Source organism: Ambystoma mexicanum, chromosome 8 (assembly GCF_040938575.1).
Source record: "Ambystoma mexicanum isolate Mex_15411 chromosome 8, UKY_AmexF1_1, whole genome shotgun sequence".
Classification (NCBI taxonomy): Eukaryota; Metazoa; Chordata; class Amphibia; order Caudata; family Ambystomatidae; genus Ambystoma; species Ambystoma mexicanum.
Genome location: NC_090929.1, coordinates 1,192,363,505 through 1,192,383,046, shown reverse-complemented (window position 1 = coordinate 1,192,383,046; position 19,542 = coordinate 1,192,363,505).

Below are 19,542 nucleotides of genomic sequence, written 5' to 3'. Positions count from 1 at the left end.
ATGAGAAGGCCCTCTAAGTTCAACCAAACTTCAAAGTATGGTTCGAACCTGTTGAACGTTTGATGCCCTTGGCTGGGGTTGCAGGTTGCCTCCCACTGTTTAAGAGTGGGTTGTTTAAGAAGGGGTATACATTGTCGGGTTTGGGGAACGGTGACGGTGGGGAGTGGCGGGGGAGTTGGGGATTTGAAAAGTAGAAAATACGATGGTCAGACATGGAAGACTACACTCTTTTGCAGCTCAATTAGATTTACACACCGATATAGGACTCACAAGGAGGAGGGCTGGGCTTGAACCTCCGATTAGACTGCTCATGTGGAACGTTCAGGGATTTAGCAACCCCATCAAGGCACGGAAAAAACAAGTCTATGCTATAAGACACAACATACAGATTCTGATGTTACAGGAAACCCATACACTACACAAAGTGGTGGACTTTTTTTGCTCGTAGTTGGGATCCTCAGAGACTAGGTATGGATTACTTGTCGCAATCAAGGGGGTTGTGACCCTTATTCATCATACCCTGGGCTTTCAGATAGCTCAATCAAAGATTGAAACACTGGGGAGATATGTGATTGTCTGGGGTACCATGCAGGGACATTCCACCGTCCTAATCAACACATATGGACCGAACATTGATGACCCTGACTTTTCCTTCAAGATAATCGAGATAATATCCCCACTAGATGCTACTAGGGTGCTATGGGGCGGGAACCCCAATACCATACTCAATCCACAGATGGACAGAACCTCCAGGGTCCCCTGTACGCACTGTGGTTGAGGGCAAGATTGGTTATCAAGAGAGAGGTTATCAAGAAAAACGTTATCAAGGGACGGGAGCTGGGATGGAGCCGTTATTAATGAAGCGGGAAGGACCAGGAAACATTACCCTTTGATCTGGGGCACCATTTTGTGAACTTCCATGACCACGACGGTACTATAACAAGGACAAACAAGCTGCCGTATTAAGGTCCGCCCATCTGTTCCAGCCTCATAGCACACAAAGAAGGTGGTAAAGTACCACCCCGCCCTCTCTTAGGTTCTGACACATGGTAGGTACTGACTAAACCTACTCTGCTGCAAAGAACCAGAAGACTGTCCTGAAGAAAGTGGCCATAATAAACAGGACACCACTGAAACCGGTAGACAGTGATTGCTACACTGTATAGGCACTAATCTAACCTACTGTATGAGAGCAATCTTTTACATCACTCCACTCTATGCTTAAACACAAACATCTCGATATACGCTGAGTGGAGTGTGTATTGTCTTTATGTTGGTTTGTTCTACAAACTTGGATTGTTTGTATTTTGTGTCTTTTTTTAAAATGTCGTTGCACGTGGTCTACAGACAATCCCTCGGTCATTAAAGTTATGAATAACCCAGTGGATGTTTGTACCCAAAACCATTGATGCACTGATTTGCTGTCTGGCTATTTGTCTCTTCCAATACATACACATAGTGGAAGAGAGTGGTTGATGGGCACTATTTGAACAAGGCTGGATGTTTTCCAATTAATAGAAGTAAGTAGTTTATCTTCTTATCCTATCCCCTTTTTGTAGGCAGCACACCAGTGCTTCATAGGCTGAGACGTGGATAGGAGGAAGGGATAGTCAGAATTTCATCGTATCCTTGCTGTCTTCCTCCACAGCCTTGTTTTTCTTGATAACGTTTTTCTTGATAACCTCTCTCTTGATAACCAATCTTGCCCTCAACCACAGTGGATTTTTCCAAAATCAGGTTGTTTGTTCTTTTGTGTTTTCGGAAATCAGACATATTAGGCTATAACTAAATCACACCACAGATGTGTTTTGCCCTAATTTTTGTGTTACAAAGTATATAGAGTAAGGGCAACTCCCTGTCAACACACACCTTGCCCCCCCCTTTTAGGTTAATTCCCCTGTACGCAGTAGATGCAATCCTTCAGGGCATTCATTATTTACCCCTCATCGATGCCTAGAGGGAGGCACACCCCGGGGTAGAGGAGTATGCTTTCCCCTCCTAGGTCCACGACTCTGGCTCACGCATAGACTTCTGGTTATACTCCAGAGACTATGTCCCGCCTGTAACAGACTGCTCCATCTTCCCTCGCACCATATCGGCTCATTCCCCGGTATTACTAGAGATACAATTGATGCGACAAGACTGCAGCCTCTGGCTGTGGAGGATGCCCCCTGCTCTTCTGCATGACACCACGATACTTGGTCCACTGAGAGTGGAGCTTAAGGAATACTTTATTCGTAATGAAGGCTCGGTGGGGAGCATGTCCACGGTCTGGGAATCCTTTAAGGTTTGGTTGAGGGGCCATATATTATCCGTAGCACACTGTTCTCTATGGGGCATACAATTAGAATTACAATGGACACAGACCCAACTACGGACACTGGAGAACACATATGCACTAGCACCCGAAGAGAAGACTTTAGCTTTACTCCATACCCAATTAGACGAATTCCATAGACTAACAGACCGAGAAGTCCTGTATATTACCACCCCCGCTAGGGCCAGGAGATACGAGGAAGGAGATAAAGCCGTCAGATCTCTTGCCAGACTGGTTACATTTGAAAATGATAGGCAACCAATCACTAGTGTGTGTGGGAGGGCTGGTGAAACTTGCATGGGGGAGAAAGCGAACAACAGGGTGTTCATGGAGTTTTATTCAACACTGTATGATAATGCTGACATTGTTTCGGATGACGATCTCAACCGATATGTTAATTCAGTCCCTCTCCCCAGGCTCTCGTCCGAATCCAGAGCTATACTGGAATTTCCTCTGACCGCTGAAGAGATAGGGTAGGCGATAAAAGACCCTGCTACAGGAAAGGCCCCCAAACCGGATGGCCTTCCTTTTGACATCTACAAATATTACCTACCAGAACTTTCCCCTAAATTGCTGACTCTATGGGAAGAGGCCACCCTTGCTGGGACACTCCCCCCGTCATTAAGGGAGGCAGTCATCTCAGTCTTGCTCAAACCCCTGCAAGAGCCTTCATCCTATTGCCCGCTCTCCCTAATTAATTCAGACACAAATATATTTGCCAAGGCCATAGCAAACCGGTTAATACCCCATATGAATCATCTGGTACATCCCGACCAATCGGAATTCATCCTAGCCAGATCCACTTTCTTGATTTTGCGCAGGCTGTTTGCAATAATCTCACAGCTGGATCCCAAGGCCAAAGTGATCGCAGCCTCCCTCGATGCTGAGAAAGCGTTTGATTTGGGGGCCTGGAAATACATGTTAGCTGTCCTGGGTCGCTTTGGTTTTGGACCCCAGTTCCTAAGCTATATCCAACTATTATACAGGAACCCCTGCGCAGTGGTCAGAACAAATCATACCCTCTCACCTAGGTTCCCACTTCGCAGGGGCACACGGCAGGGTTGTCCCCTAGCTCCTCTCATTTTTGCCCTCACCATTGAATTTATGGTGGCTCTGATGCATCAAAAACATGCTGCCGACAGACTTGTATACATTAGGGACCCCAAGATCAACCTAGTCCCTATCACACAGGACATAAACAAATTCTCCAGGTACTCAGTATACAGGATTAACCCCACTAAATCTGCATTTATACCACTGACACGTGGAGCGGCTCATATGGAATCAATAATGGGCTTTCCGATGGTTTCCCAGTGCGGCCCGATATCTCGGGGTGATAGTGGCTATCGACCGCCATTCCCTGTATTCAACCAATTATGAACCGTACATCCTTCAGCAGGAAACCAAACTCAAACTCTGGAACAACCTGCCGGTGTCGACATACGGCAGAATAGAATTACTGAAAATGATTGTGGTGCCTAAACTGTTGTACCTATTTAGCAATATACCGATATGGCCAGGGAGGGCCTTCTTCACGAAAATCTGTTCTATTATGTCGACGTTTGTTTGGAAGGTTGGAGCGGGCAGAATGAGATGGGCGAAAATGTTGCTATTACAACTCGGCCCAAGCCCAATTTGCGAGATTCTGGTTTGCTGATCCTGAGAACCATACTCACCTCCTGGTCGAAATATATGCAGCCTCCCCCATCGACATCAGATTGGTTATATTCGCAAAGTCCTACAAGGACACCACAGGCATGGAACCTGTGGGAAGTACGGTAAAGGTTTGGTCCATAATTTTCAAGAGGGTCGGGGTCACTGTCCCTTATAGTAGCACATACCCCTTATGGCATTACCTGGGTATCTCCCCCTGGTACGACCTTGCACTGCAAAGAGACTGGTATTCCCAAGGACAACTGACACTCAGGGACATGTTCCCCAATGGACATTTGTGTCACTGACTGACTTCCAGGCTAAGGTGGGGCACAGCCCCATCAAGGCACTACAGTACCACCGGATGAGAGCATCATTCCTGGCCTTCATTTCCCTCTGAACCGGAAGCCCATCGATTCACTATCTCCATCATGGCAACAACTGGGATCCCCTGTGGCACCTCTGCATTATATAAAACCGTACCGACTCATACCCCTACACGTAACAACATGAAGGCTATATGGGAAGGAGACCTGGGCATGTCACTGGATGATACACAATGGACCGACACTACCAAAACAGTCTATCTCAACACGAATCTGAGGCTGATACAATTTAAGGTCCTGAATCATCTGCACTTCACCCCCCCAAAAAATGCCAACATTTTCCCAAGATCGCGCGGCTAGATGTCCCAAGTGCCATTCTGCAGAAGCCGACTCATTTCACATGTACTGGGCATGTCCGCCCATTTGCGAGTTCTGGGCGAGGGTGGCGAATACTCTGAGCGATATACTAGATAACCCCATCCCTCCTACACCAATGAAATATTTGCTTGGTGATATCGGGAAGGTACCCATCAGAATACTCAGGTTATTCAATGTGGCCTGTGCAGTGGCAAAACGAAGTATCCTGAGAAGTTGGAAAGGTGGGCTGCCCCCTCCACACAATAATGGCTTAAAGACCAGACCTTTATAAATGAGTGTGAGGGCTTCACCACTCTTGTTTCTCCCACAAATAGACCCAAAGACACACGGGCCGCATTCTGCTCCTACTTGGCCGAACAACACAAAGCATCCCAGACATCCCTGGATGAACCTGATCTGTGAGCCCTGTATCAATGAAAAGCTACAAACTATATCTGTACAAACTAAGGATAGTCTGTGTCAGGAAGTCCAAATCAGATGTCTGTCTGCGTCCAAAACCTATACTTGCCCTCACAATTAACTGTATACAATGTGTAGGGATGTCAGCATCAAAAACAATTGTGTTCAACAGAAAGTTCAGAGTTTCTTCCAGCTCTCAGTTTATGATCAGCTTCCCCTTCCCCAAGTTCAAAACAGTTCACAAAATATCAGGGTTCCCTTCCCCAAAAGTTCAAATCTTCCAGCTTTCAAAAACAATGCAGTTCCTTGGGACACTTCCCATCTCCTTGTACCAGTTCCCTTAGGGAGTTCTGTTTCTTGACTTCCAATTCACATGTAAGGCTGTTGCAAAACACAGGCACCTCTATGGATACTTTCATTGGCTTTTCCGTGCAGAGCACTCGGTCTTGGCTCAGTTGTTGGACCACACGGTCCACCCATTACAGGTCACATGACCGATACTCCTTCTTGACTGCTTTTCCATCAACAATTAGTCACTGCTTCCATCTGACAGTGATGTTTAGCTGATTTCCCAGTGTCACACTCCTCAGACACTGTACTGTTACTTGCTTAGCCATCATGCACTTTGTTACACTTTTCTGTATTCCTCTCTGGCTCTTGCCAACACAGGTCTCCTCTTATTCTGTACATCCTGGGACCCTCTTAGCTTTGGGCCAATACTTGGTTTTTCATTTTCATACCCTTCTTGGTATTCTCTTGACTATGCCAATATGTGTTTCATACAATAGATACCATGGTACCTGCCACATATAATAATTTGCTGTGACTCCATTCACTTGCGTTCAACTTGCTTTTTACTCTGTGCGGAATTCAAAAGTGCTTTCCATAACTTTTAGTTCACTCGGTATTCGAAAAGTACTTGTTTCAGCATTAAGAAGTACTTGCAATTACTTTCAGTTCGTTCGGCATTCAAAAAGGACTTTGTTATAAATTACCGGAGCACCCTGATAAGAGTGTTTCCCTGCTTTGCACTCACCGGTTGCACACGGCAGCTTCCTTCTGCTTGCCGTCCTTAATTAATGAAGCGGGAAGGACCAGGAAACATTACCCTTTGATCTGGGACACCATTTTGTGAACTTCCACGACCACGACGGTACTATAACAAGGACAAACAAGCTGCCGTATTAAGGTCCGCCCATCTGTTCCAGCCGCACACAAAGAAGGTGGTAAAGTACCACCCCGCCCTCTCTTAGGTTCTGACACATGGTAGGTACTGACTAGACCTACTCTGCTGCAAAGAACCAGAAGACTGTCCTGAAGAAAGTGACCATAATAAACAGGACTTGCCGGGCTTCTCAACACTCCTTCTGCTCTCCAGCTTCCCCAAACTCTGCCTCCACCTTGCAGCAACCACAGAGAACACTGCTCACTCTCCTGGTTTCCCGCGGCGTTCCTCTCTCAATGCGGCGGGCATTTTTATATCAGGTGTGTTAAATGACCCCAGGTGTGGGTCATTGAGTTCAATTGCCTGACTATGGAGAACTCCATTAGGTGTACATGCCTGGCTGTTCCACTGGTATGCCTCCATAGCCCTCTTCTTCGTCTCAGTACCAAAGTTGTGTTTGTAACGGTCTGATTTGATAAAATTAGTATGTATAACTCTGTCTTGTCTCATATATGTGGGTGTATCAGTCAAATGAGGATGTGTCCTCCTAGTTGGTCTTTTCCTCTTCCTAGTACTAAAGTGGTGTTTCTGGCGGACAGTTTGAAAGGAAGAAAAGGCAAAGGGCTGACAATAGCCTACACATGCTTTAGGGATAGAAGGTTCATTGTGAAAAGAGAAAGGGGGATACCAAGTCTCACCTAAGGATGTCCTCTCCCCACTCCCTAAATTCCCTCCACCCAGGTGATCCTTTTGCCTTTTAATGCTGCTTGCTCTGTATTCAAAATTAGCTGGTATTAGTGAATGTTCTGTTTGGAGCATCCCGCGATTACCTTTTCTTACAGGCCAACTCATTGGCTTCTAAGGGCAGCTCTGCATCACTCCTTGCTGCTGCGGTGGACCTTCTGCGGATCGGCAATCCCTTTGGCAGCTCTCATGTACCTGCCACCACCTGCACATCCCTTTGTTGGAGCTACACTAGCTCCAGCGGGTCTCTGTGTCCTCCTGCCCCGCTGAGGGACTCACGTCGGTCAGGCACACGTCTTCCACATAGCTGGACTTCTCTCCCCGCTGCGGAACCTTGACTCTGTTTCCTGCTGCGCGTACTCTGCAAAACTGCATGCCTTCTCTTCCCACACCAGCTTCTGCTGGAGCTCTCACTCCTGCTTCAGCTCCAATGACTTCGGCATCTCTTCTGACTGCTTCTGCCTCTGCTACTCTTCCCGGAAGCTGTGGCTCATTCTCAGGTTTAAATGTCCCACTCAGGTCACCCCAACCTCAAACAACTAGAACGCAGTTCCTGCAGCACCTTTGATCCGCAATTTTTTAAAAATTTGTATTTATTTATTTAATTGTTGTAAAGCGCCAACTTTGCCCATAGGCCTCAGAGCACTACAGAGTAACAAACAATGATAAATAAAACATAAAGACAGACAAGAAAAAAGTCTAACGAATCAATCAAATTACAAGTCTTAGATTCGTATTAGGTAAGGGTGTTCCCAGCTTGTTAGAAATATTGAGGAAAGAAGAAAGGTTACTCTGGCCACAACCAATGATAATGCAATCTGGGCTATTAATTGAGGCGCACTCCTTGATTTGGACTCTTCACAAGAATCTTATGTCCATAGTTCTAAAACAACTTTCGCCAATTGTGGATCGTAACCAGGCCAGGACTTTGTTTAACAAAGTTTCTTTCGGCTCTGTTTTATCCAATTTGTGAACATTCACAATTACCATATTTCTTCCGTCGGAAGTCAGACCGTTCAGGAATGTGTCAGTAATCTCTGGCATAGATGATTTTATGAATACGTAGGACCCTAGTGGATGAGGAGTACGACAGGTGGTTCATGGGCTTCCTGGCTTTCAAAAGATTAGATGAGTCTGCAGACACCTCGAAGGTTGGGATGATGGGGCCATCCAATATAGCTGTCTTAGGCACTGCACCCTGGGATACTTCCATAGTCACAGGTAGGTTGGTAACATACTTCAAGTTAGTTTGGCAGCCCACCTCTGCCTTATTGGTAACTGTCTGTATTGCAGTAATGTCTGTTTGCCATTCTCTGTCCATTCTAACAGTGACATTTTCTTCTCAAAGGAGTCAACCCAAACCTCAAAATCCCAGACACTCTCACATTTGATCAAATCAGAAATAACTCTCTGTCCCTCTTCCTTGTCCAGTACAATAGGCATTATGGATCTCGAAGTACATAGTGGTTGTGGCTCTTACATGTCTCTTTAGTTCTGGATGATTTGCGAACTGAATATAATCAGAGCTGGGAGATGTTATGTGAATGACATGTGATTTAGTACTGGGGTTGGGACTTCTACCTAAGACAGAATCATGATCATTAGAGGATGTGACATCTGATTCATGAATCCTCAAAGTATAACATCTATTCTGTCTAGGGGACTTTTCATAGAATGTTCTTTTTTTTTTAAATGGTACAGTTTAATAAACTTTTAATTTACAGAACTTTTGACTGCTTTCCTTTCTACAACTATGTCTATCTGTCACTATTTCTGGGTTTCTTCGATTTGGTGTCTTTGTCCAATTCCAGTATGTTTATGAGAAATTGGGTAATTGTGAAAATTAGTTTGTTCGAGTTGCCGTTGAATGTAGAATGTTCTTTTAGTTTTCACATGGGAGGGACTTCTGCAGTGACAGCATGCCATTAGATATTCGGGAATTCCAGGACTTTCATTCTCACAAGAAGATGAATACAACGTCTCTCCCAAGGGAGTCACCACTTCCCCCTGACAGCCACCTCCTCCCATAAGATCCTCCCTCATGATGCCACCCCGAAGGTCAGGATCAGGTAGCGGCTGCCTTCCCCTGGCCACATGGGAGGAGATTTTAGGCTGTGGTTCAGTGATGACTCTGCAAGATGTATCACAGTAAGGAGGAGCTAGTAGGGGGCCTGCCCTTACTCAAGCACTTCAACAGGGTTTTGGGGTGCAAGCTCTACCCCCCTCCTTGACGAGCCCCACCCCAGGCCTGGTCACACCCTCCCCCACAGTACTGCTCCATCCTCCACACTGCTCAAACTACTGTACTCCACACCACACCACCTTCTATTGAGTCACACACCTTTCACTCTCACAATCACTTCGCATTCACTCCCTACATTCCCTCTGATAATACCACTCACTATTCTTAGACGTCCAATCACAATACAGCACCACTTACGCTCACTAACCAATACCTCACCTGCTCCAAATATCACCTTCACACTCCAGTCCACCAGCCTTCCCCCTGCTGGTCTCTTGGTCTGCCACCTCCTCCTCCTCTCACCTCACCCGGACAACCCACATGTCCCTGTTTTAAGGGAGCTTTAATATCCCCCTCCCTATCATCTGATTGGTCGCCTGTCCCTATCCAATCTGGTCATGTCTTACCCTTCCGGAAGTTGTTACATAGTGTGACGAATCTGAGGATGTCGTCCCTTCTCCCCTAGCTGAGACCTTTACCATGGGGTCAGGGTGGTGTCTCCACAGTACAATAGTCCCACTGGGGGTGGTACACAAGGTGAGGATCACATGGGAGAGGAAGCCCCTTGTGGGATTATGTCAAAAGAATTGTGGTGGGGGCATGTTTGGGGCGAGCAGGGGGTGTCATCTGTGGCCACAGCCATTACATTCTTAGCAACAAGTCTTGGCATTGCGACAATCTGAAACCGCGGACCACACTTCCCAGAAGGCTCTGCGGAACACGAGCGCACGCAGCCTCACAGCTCTGCACTTAAGCTGCCACCCGCCCATGCTAGATGCGGGTTATTGTGGATCACGGCACGGGCAGACGCGGCTACGGCGGAGGAGCAGGGAATCCTTCCTGCATTTCCAGGAGCAGCACGGGGAGCAGCAGAGGACACAGGCCATGGCAGTGACTGCCTAACTAGCACATTCTGCAACGTGGCATCAAGCTTGATCCAGGTAGCCTCACAGGGCTCCCAGACCCGAGATAAGTACTCAGTAACATCATTTCATGTATAAACGTTCACCCAAACACACGTGTGGCCATTGATATTATTCACATGTGGGGTAGCTTGTTAGTTTTGAAAGTTTCCAGACTTTCCAGGGTGATATACATCAATGAGGGAAGCAAAACACAGATAACACAGTTAGAATGGACTTGGAAGGAAATTCAGTGTGAAAGCTCAGTCATACATTTGTTTGTTTCATTTAATGCTTTGCCAACAGGCCATACGTACCGTGAGTTTATGTGTAGAAAACCGCAGCTGTTTGTTCATTACCCAATCATGTTCATGTGTTGTCTGCTTAAATCCATTGTCCTAATTGTAGCATGAATTCATGTTTCCTGCTGCTGGAGGAAATGAATGTCAAGGTAGGATTATAGGTTAGTCCTCCTAGCAGAGGAATTATGTTATAGATCTTGAGAGAATGTGATGCACGTTTATGGTCCATGTTACAGGTACAGGAGGTGGGGTGTCAGGGTACCTCATGAGAGTAGCAGGTTAGGTCACGTTGCAGGAGTATTTGGTGCAAGGTATCAAAGTCTTCTCTTTCCCTAAACTCCCCCTACCTATCCAATCTCGCTATCCTAATCCTCTTTCTGGTTTCCCTAATTCCCCCTTCCTATCCACAACCTCTCCCTAATCCTGCTTCCCCCCATTGGCTGCCTCGTGGTTACCTGTACTTCTAAAATCCAGGAACCTGTGCCACCCACAGTGGGAGGGTCGATTCCATTCGGCTTCTCTGGTTCAGTAGAGGGTGTCGATACCTTTCCCTTTCTGTTATTAACAGATATGGGATGACCTTTCCCAGAGAACGTGGTATAATCCCGCTTTATCCCAAACCCCCTCTTTACCAGAGACCCACCCTTCTTTCCTATCTTTAGATAGGACCAACATTCTTTGTTGTACAGTCAGTCAACTTAATACCTCAGCCTTGACTAGAATACCAGTGGACACTATTGGTTTTCCATGTAAAGATTACATAAATACTGTGAAGAAGAGGCCCAGGTGGATGCAGATCACGCCAGAGAACTGGAGTGATTGCTCTAGTCTTCTGCGATATTTGATTGGTTCAAAACAACCCAACAGGGAAGTGCAAGAGTTCAAATCCCGGTCAGCTATGATACCGAAGGAAAGCTACCCTCCAAGCAGGAGAGTCGAGAGCAGCTGGCAACAGCCAAGCAGCCATGAGAACTGCACTGGAAAGGGGGAGACGCCGCACACAGAAGACCGAGCTACGCCGCTGCTAGTCCAGGATGAAGGGATGCTATGAGCAGGTACCTGAATCAACCTCCAGGTGCCCCTTGAACTGAAGAGCTGCAACGTGGAAACTGAGCCCCTCCGAGAAGGATGCCAAAGGCTGTGAAGCGACCAACACCAAAGCCTAGCCCCCAAGTGCTGCCGGAGCCTCACAGAAGAGCACCATTCCTCGGGAGACGCTAACCAAGAAAAAAGGTACGCAGGCAAACCAAGCCGTGATGAATACATGTTACGACTCTGGCACATACACCCATATGAAAAGAGGGTTTGGGACACTGAAGAGTGTTAAGACATTTGAAAGGGACACACGTACTTGGCAGGAGTGTAAACCAAGTCATGGTATTACTGCATTGCAAGTCTCGGACCTGCACCCATATGAGGATCAAATAGGAGGATCTGGGAGCCTATGAGAAACAGAGAGTGTCCATAAGGAAGTATATGTTTGTCAAGAGAATAAATCAACGTACTGTGATACAGCTTTGCGAGCCTGCGACCCGCACCCATATGAAGACCTGAGAGTAAGAAGGTCTGAAAACCTAAGAGTAGAAAAGACTGTTCATTACTGGAAAGGAGAAGATAAGCTCCTAATCAGAACCAGTTAGAAGCCATGAGGAAGGAGCCAAATGGTAGTCATTGGAATATTGTTTGTTAAGAAACTGAACACTTGTTTTTCCCTGGAACATTTGAGACTTTGAGAACTTTGAAGTGGCAAGAACTGCCACTACTAGTTTACTTTAGAGTTTTGGAGTCCTTGCACCTTAGCCATTAGTTATTAGTGTTAGGGTCAGAAGCAGAGTTTTGCGACACAACAGTGATGGACTACTTTTATTTGGACATTCTGAGAGTTTTTCTTAGTTTCTTGTAGGCAGGGAAAACCCTCTTAATTTTAGGGATAGAAAAGGCCTTTCTCAAACCTCTTTATTTTTTATGAATAAAAGTTTATAACCAAAACAATGTCACACTTGTGTCCAAGCCTTACCTGCACCCTCACAATACAGAGATGGTTTTATCAATTGTAAGGGTGCAGAAGTAAGGCTCGGACACAATGGAGGCATATTTATGGGTATACACTTTTATTGATCAAGAAAGGGTTGGAAAAATGCCTCTCTATGCCGAAAGCTAAAAGGGGTTTCCCTGCCTCAAAGGAAACAATGAAATTGTCAGAATCTCCAAAACCAAAATGTGTGTTACTGTCGTGTCTTAAATGCCTATTTCTGCCCCCTAACACTAATAACTAAAACCAACTGTGCAAGAATGATCTCTTCGCAAAGTAAAGTGTTAGTGGTGGTTACAACCAACAGAAAATTCTCAGTCTCTTGGCTAATCAAAACTGGTGAAATAAACAATGTTCACAAAAATAGGATTCCAAGGCTAGGGTTGCGCTCCTTTTCCCTAGACTTTTTATTTGACTTTCCTTCCTTTTGGGCCACTGAGCCCCCTTTTCTTTTTGGGTAAATGTAATTGGCAATTCACAAGCATATACCTCTTAGGTTCAGTTCTTTATCCCACCAACTTGGCACACTTCCCTACCAAGCGTAGGATTCCTTCTCACTAGTCCTTTTCAGTTCCAGCGTTCTTGACCTCTTATTCTCAACCTCTTGTGTGGGTGCGGGTCCCAGACTCGCAATCCTCTGAACAGCTTTGGTTCTCTCTCCTGCCAAGCTACTGTCCACTCATGGACTGTCTCTTTTTCTCTCACAGGGTGCAGACCCTCTTTCTCATGTGGGTGCGGGTCCCAGACTTGCAAACCTCTGAACAGCTTGGTTTACTCTCCTGCCAAGCAACTGTCCTCTCAAGGACTGTCCCTCTTTCTTTCACAGGGTCCCAGACCCTCTTATTCTTCATTACGTTAGGCTCCTGCCTTTCATAGCGTGTGGATCCCAAACTCACAATCTGTTATCATATCTGCTTGGTTCACTCTCCTGGCAAACATACCATTTCTCAATCTTGGTTATTCTTGGGGTCCCAGACTGTGAGAAACCAGAAGGTTTCTCACCCGCTAGTCCCCAGGGATCTGTCATCCAGGTGGCCAGGACTCGGCCATCACTTTTGGATCCAGTTCCTGGGGGTGGACCAGTGCGGGAGGATCATCTGGGTTAGGGGTCTTCGGGGAGTGGGAGCGGGACACCGGATGGCAAGACGTGGTATCCCCCTCCCTATAACACCTTTACCCCATCCTACCGAATAGGATATTTAGAAACTCAACACCCCTCACCCCTCCCGTTTCCCTGCACGAACACTTTCTCATGGACAGCCCGCTCTGGGTGAAAACAGACTCACACCGAGCCGTGTACCTGACATGTCCCATTACTATAGTCAGGCAAGGTCAGGCAATTACTGACGCTCACTCACACCTGACTTCCATTAAACTTCCCACACGGATAAAAGGCGGAGCACGAGAGCACAATCTGACCGAGGCAAAGCACACGAACGAACAGCAGTTTCAAGTTGGCAGCTGAACGAGGGGAGAAAGACGGCAAACCAAGAAGGGTTCGTAAGAAAAGAAGATGCTGTTACTTTCAAGAAACCTTTGAGATAGAAAGCGTAGGACAAGGAAACCAGACTGAAGAATCCTGCTTTGTGTGTTGGAAATATCGAAGGCCCTCCCGCGTAACTGACCAAGGCGGGGAGGAGCAGCAGCAGCCACTCTGGTATTGTCCTTGGCCCCAAGAACAAAGGAGCACCATAGAGATCAACACAGCTGGTGAGTTGGGGAGACCGATACAAGACTGGTCTGTGTTGAAGCCAAGGTTAAGGTTACAAGTGGCAACATTGTATAACGAGCACTGGAACGAACATTTTTTTTTTAATATCATATTTTATTGGTTTTATAACATACAACCACTGGTCCTTATCGGGCCAGATCGTAACAACAACAACAACAACTTTCGATGGAATAAATGCTCATATGGTTCACATACAAAACGTGTCTTATGACAAGATTCTTTACTCTAAAGTACATATCTTTACTTTCTATGGCGTGTAGTCATTAAGTGTTCGAGAGTTCACATCACGTCTTCCCATCTTTTCCAGATTTTGTCCGCTTTCTCGGGACATCCCCTGGCCTTATACACCCTTCTTTCTAAGGCAATGCAGATTTGCACGTCAGTGATCCATTGGTCTACTTGCAGCGTTTCCGCAGCCCCCCATAGCTGCGCTATATTTCTTTTGATTATTGCTGTTGCCGTTATGAAGCATAGCTTTTCATACCTTGATAGGTCTATTTCACTGTCTGCTCCTAATAGGAGTAGTTTGGGGTCTCTGGGGATCGACTGATGCAGGACTCTTGTAAGGACATCGCAGCACTGTTGCCAGTAATAGCTGATGTTCGGACACGCCCATAGTATGTGGAAGAAAGTCCCTTCCTCTCCACGGCAGCGTAGGGAATTCGGTTCCGTTATTTTGCCCCATCTATATAGGGCTATCCTTGGATAGTAGATTCTGTGTAATATCTTTAATTGGACTAGACGTAGTCTGGTTGATATGGCAACCTCACGTGGGTACATTAGAATCTTCTGGCATGATCTCCCCAACCTCAGTTTCCCATTTTGTTTTCATTCGTTCCAGTTCTGGCGTGGCAAAGGAGGTAATAACACTGTACATCACTGTGGTGACCTTTGCTTGGATGTGATCTGTAATTATGTTTCGCTCCAGTGGGGTGCTTTCCGACATATCGGAGAAAGCAGGAAGATATTGTTGTAAGGCATGTCTCAGCTGCGTGTAATGGTACCTCTCCACTTCTGGGAGGTCGAAAGACATGATCAGCTCATCATAGGGTCTGATGGCGCTGTCTACTATGATGTCCCCCACCGTTTCAATCCCGCATCTCGTCCATGTTGGCCACTTTGGCAATTTAGCTACCTCAGGGAGATTTCTGTTGTTCCACAGTGGTTGTATCGGCGTGACCTTGTCCCCCCATCCTATGAAAGCATGTGACTCCATCCAGATGCAAGACGTCTGTGCTGCCATATTTCTGGGGGTTATTCTAGGTGTTGCAGCATATATCTCCAGTGGGGGCGATGCTCGTACATGTGGTATCGTGGCGTCTTTGTGTATTGAGTCATTTATCACCGACATTTGGCTTGCCCAATAGTATGTATGTAGCCTCGGCAGGCCAATGCCACCTTCCCATATTGACCTTTGTAGCGTTTGAAGTGCCATTCTCGGGCGTCTGCCAGCCCACAGGAGTTTGCTAAGTATGCCATCTATCTTTTGGAATGTCTTCGCATGTATATGTAATGGGGCATTCTGGAGTATGTTTAAGTAGCGGGGAAGCGTTAGCATTTTAAACAGTGCAGCTCGACCTAGGAGGGTCAAGGGTAGAGACATCCAGTGCTGCACATCTCCTGCAAATCGCTCTGTGATGGACTGTAGATTATTGGAAGTATAGTCGTTGAGGTTTCTCGTGATCTTAATGCCCAGGTATTGAAAGTGATCAGGCGCTATCTTATAAGGGCAGGGTTCAGGGGTCACCATTCCCAAATGGTTCAATGCAAATAATGTGGATTTGGGCCAATTCACTTTTAGGCCACTAAAGGTTCTGTATGTTTGCAGCAGCTGCGTCACCACTGGACACGTCTTCTTGGGATCTCGTAGATATATCAGTAAGTCATCCGTGTACAGTGAGACTTTGTCCTCCCATTCTGGCCCTCCCGGGAAGCCTCTCCATGTGGTTGTGTCTCTCAATAGTTGAGCCAACGGCTCCATAGCCAATGCAAAAAGGAGGGCTGACAGGGGGCAGCCTTGGCACGTTCCTTTACCCAGAGCAAAGGGCCGTGATGTCCAGCCATTCACTCTAACTTCAGCCATTGGTGCGTTGTACAGTTGAATTGCTCTTGAAACCCCATTTTCCGCATAATCCCCCAGAGTGCTTCCCAGTAGATGGAATCGAACGCCTTTTCGAAGTCCACTGCGAGCACCCCTAGGGGAACACTCAAGGACTGGGCTCGTTCAATGATTAGATGTAATCTCCGTATGTTCATTCTCGTGGATCTGCCAGGCATAAATCCACATTGGTCTGGGTGAATCAGGGACGTTATAACACGCTGTAAGGGTATCGCCAGCAGTTTAGCCAATATTTTCGTCTTGGAGTTGATGAGGGAGATCGGCCTATATGAGCTGCAGATATCGTGGGGTTTGTCTGCTTTGGGTATGACAATAATTGTGGCTTTTTACGTAAATTTGCTGGCAATTGTCCTATGTTTCGAGCCTGTTGGTACATTTTGAGTAAGTGGGGGGCAATTCGTTACCTCCTATCTTTTTCCAGGTTTGAATGGGAAAGCCGTTTGGTCCAGGAGTCTTTCCGGACTGGAGCTGCATCATAGCTGCCGTGATTTCGTCTTCCGTGATTTCTTCTTCCAGGTAGGCCATTTGTTCAGAGCTTAGCGAGGGGAGGTTGATGCCTTCCAGTATGGAGGTCTCAGGGGGGGTCGCCGGTGCTCTGTAGAGATCCTCGTAGTATCTTGCAAATTCTTCAGCTATGTCTGCATCCGCCAGTCTCGGTTCTGCATTCTGAGGCATAATTGCTCTCACGTGATTATGCCCCTAATCTCTCCGCTCGAGCCAGGCCAACAGCTTCCCTGCTTTGTCACCCGTTTCATAGACCCTGGCTTTCATTGCTTTATGAGCTTGTTTAGCATTATCTAATGCAATGTTTTGTTACTTTTTCTGGGCCAGCGCTAGAGCTCTGTTCGTGTCAGGGTAGTCCTGGGTTAAGTGTGCCTCTTTTGCTCGTCTCACGTTTGCTTCGGCCTCCTCCAGTTCTACTAGGTGCAAACGAACATTGTTAAACGTATGTGATGAAAGACGCAAGTGAAGCTACATTCGCAGATGAATATTTGAACTTGAGAAGGAAAGATACAATACCGTTGACAAAGTGGTCCGGTACCGTGGATGTGCTCAATCGAAGGTCTCGGTAAGGTATCGCGAAACAAAAGTAGAAGATTGATGAGAATAATTGTGTGAAGTGAATCGAAGTGGTCCTGCAGCGGTTAAAGCAAAGCCCATCGCACATTCAAAATTCTTCGATCTTGATATTAAGATGATCCGAGCCCGAATGAGGGAGATCCATGGTCCGAGCCGAACGAGGGAAACCAATTGTGAACGTTGTGGAATAGGGGACTGAGCTTGAACGTGGGGGACCCGTGGACCGAGCCAGAATGAGGGAGACCAATTGTGAACATTATGGAAAAGGGGTCTGAGCCTGAAGGAGGGGGACCCGCAGTCCGAGCCCGAAGGAGGGAGGCCAGTTGTGAACATTATGGAAAAGGGGTCTGAGCCCGAATGAGGGGGGCCCGTGGTCCGAGCCCGAACGAGGGAGACCAGTTGTGAACTTGTGAATGTGAAACCCCTGACAACGGAAAGGAACTTTTGTGTTTTGTTTGTTACGACAGACCTTCTGCAGTAAGAGACTGTTATTGTAAAAGAGGCTTTGGCAGAAGGCCTTGATGTCTGTGCTTTGAACTGTATTCTCGTGGCTGAAAAGCCAGAGTGGGAGTGAAGCTTGCACGTGCTGCCTTGCCCCTTGCTGAAATAGTGGGTAAGGGAAGCCAACTGCTCAACCGTCCTGACATTTTATTTCTTGAACACTTTTCTTTTGCATACACCATTGTTCCACACCTGTCAATCTGGAAAAATGAATACCCTTCATTTGAATGACAGATGTAACTTGATGGCCATGGGCCAACCGTCTTATGCACCGAATTATAGAAATATAGACTGTTATGCTTGACCAACAAGCGGCCATTTTAAAAGTAGCAGAATCGCCATTTTGCTTGTTAACCATTGCTCATTGCTTTCTGTCTAAAAAACCGCGTTGCAGCTTGCAATTCTTGCGGATTCTGCTTACTCTGCTCAACTGTTAACATTGTTGTCTGAATATGAAAGGACAAGGTCGCGGGACAGAAGAGTTTGCTGAACTCCTCATGAGTAGCCCAGAAAGGAATGCCCACGCTCCCTCTCTGTAGCCTTGGGAGGAAGCTGCAGGGCATTTAATCACTTCACAGCTGCCAGCCGGTCTCGTAAGATGGTAGACTATATTAGAATAATACAGTTAAAGGCTTGAATTATGCTTCTCTTACGGCCCCCCTTTGCAAAACCCCTTAGAACGTGTCGGCTTCCAGGACACGAATAGTACCTCATAGATAGTAAAGCTTGGAATGTGGCTCTTCCCCCATGTACAGATTGCTTCCAAGAACAGAACCACCGTGTTCTAAAAGATGCCTCCGCACTTTCTAAATTGCACATTGTTACTAGAATAGACATCGAAAGCATTATGATCGTCATATTCGTCGGATATGTCCATCGTCATCCCGAGTTCAAAGGAACTTAGTACAGAGGGGTGTTGAACATGACTTTGCTGATTGTATGATATGCATTTTGTATATATGTAACTGATGTACGTAATTCTCTCTCTTGCGTACCTCGAGGTCTAGGAAACTCACGTCGCGGGGCGTGAGATCAGAATTGACCAATTGATACTATCTTTTGCTTGCAATAAACCCTAGCATTGGGATTTTGAAACCTCGTGTCTGGCGCATCTTTTCGTGTATGGTCATTTTCTTGTCTCCATAGCACGAGGGACCCCTAGGGGCCCCTTTCAAGATGGCGCCCAAATAGGGACCCTCCCCCTCTTGCCCCATCGTATACGTTGTAACGGAGTAAAGGCGGAAGAACAGCGAGGACGGGACGTTCGAGCCGGGATCAAGAAGTGTACGGGGCGCCCTGTAGAAGAGAGGAGAGATTCCTTCCGCAGATCTGAACACATCTGATCCCTGATCGACGTACCGGGCCAGAGGGCAAAGGAGTCGAGGGTCCCGAGACGAGACAGAAGCCAGAGAAGCGCAGACACGACGTGGGGAGAGGGTGCGTTAGAACAGGCGACTTGTTTTATCAGGTGAGTCATTCCCCGATTCAAAGAGAACCCTGATTTTTGGTAGAGTGTTGATTTTGCAAATTTAAACGTCCAGGTAAAGTTGGCTAACCAAAGGGGAAGGTTAAAGAAAGATGCCTGGAGTACTGTCCACTTTAACGGGGCTTTTCAGCTGCGGTAGACAGTCCTTGGAATATGGCCAAAGT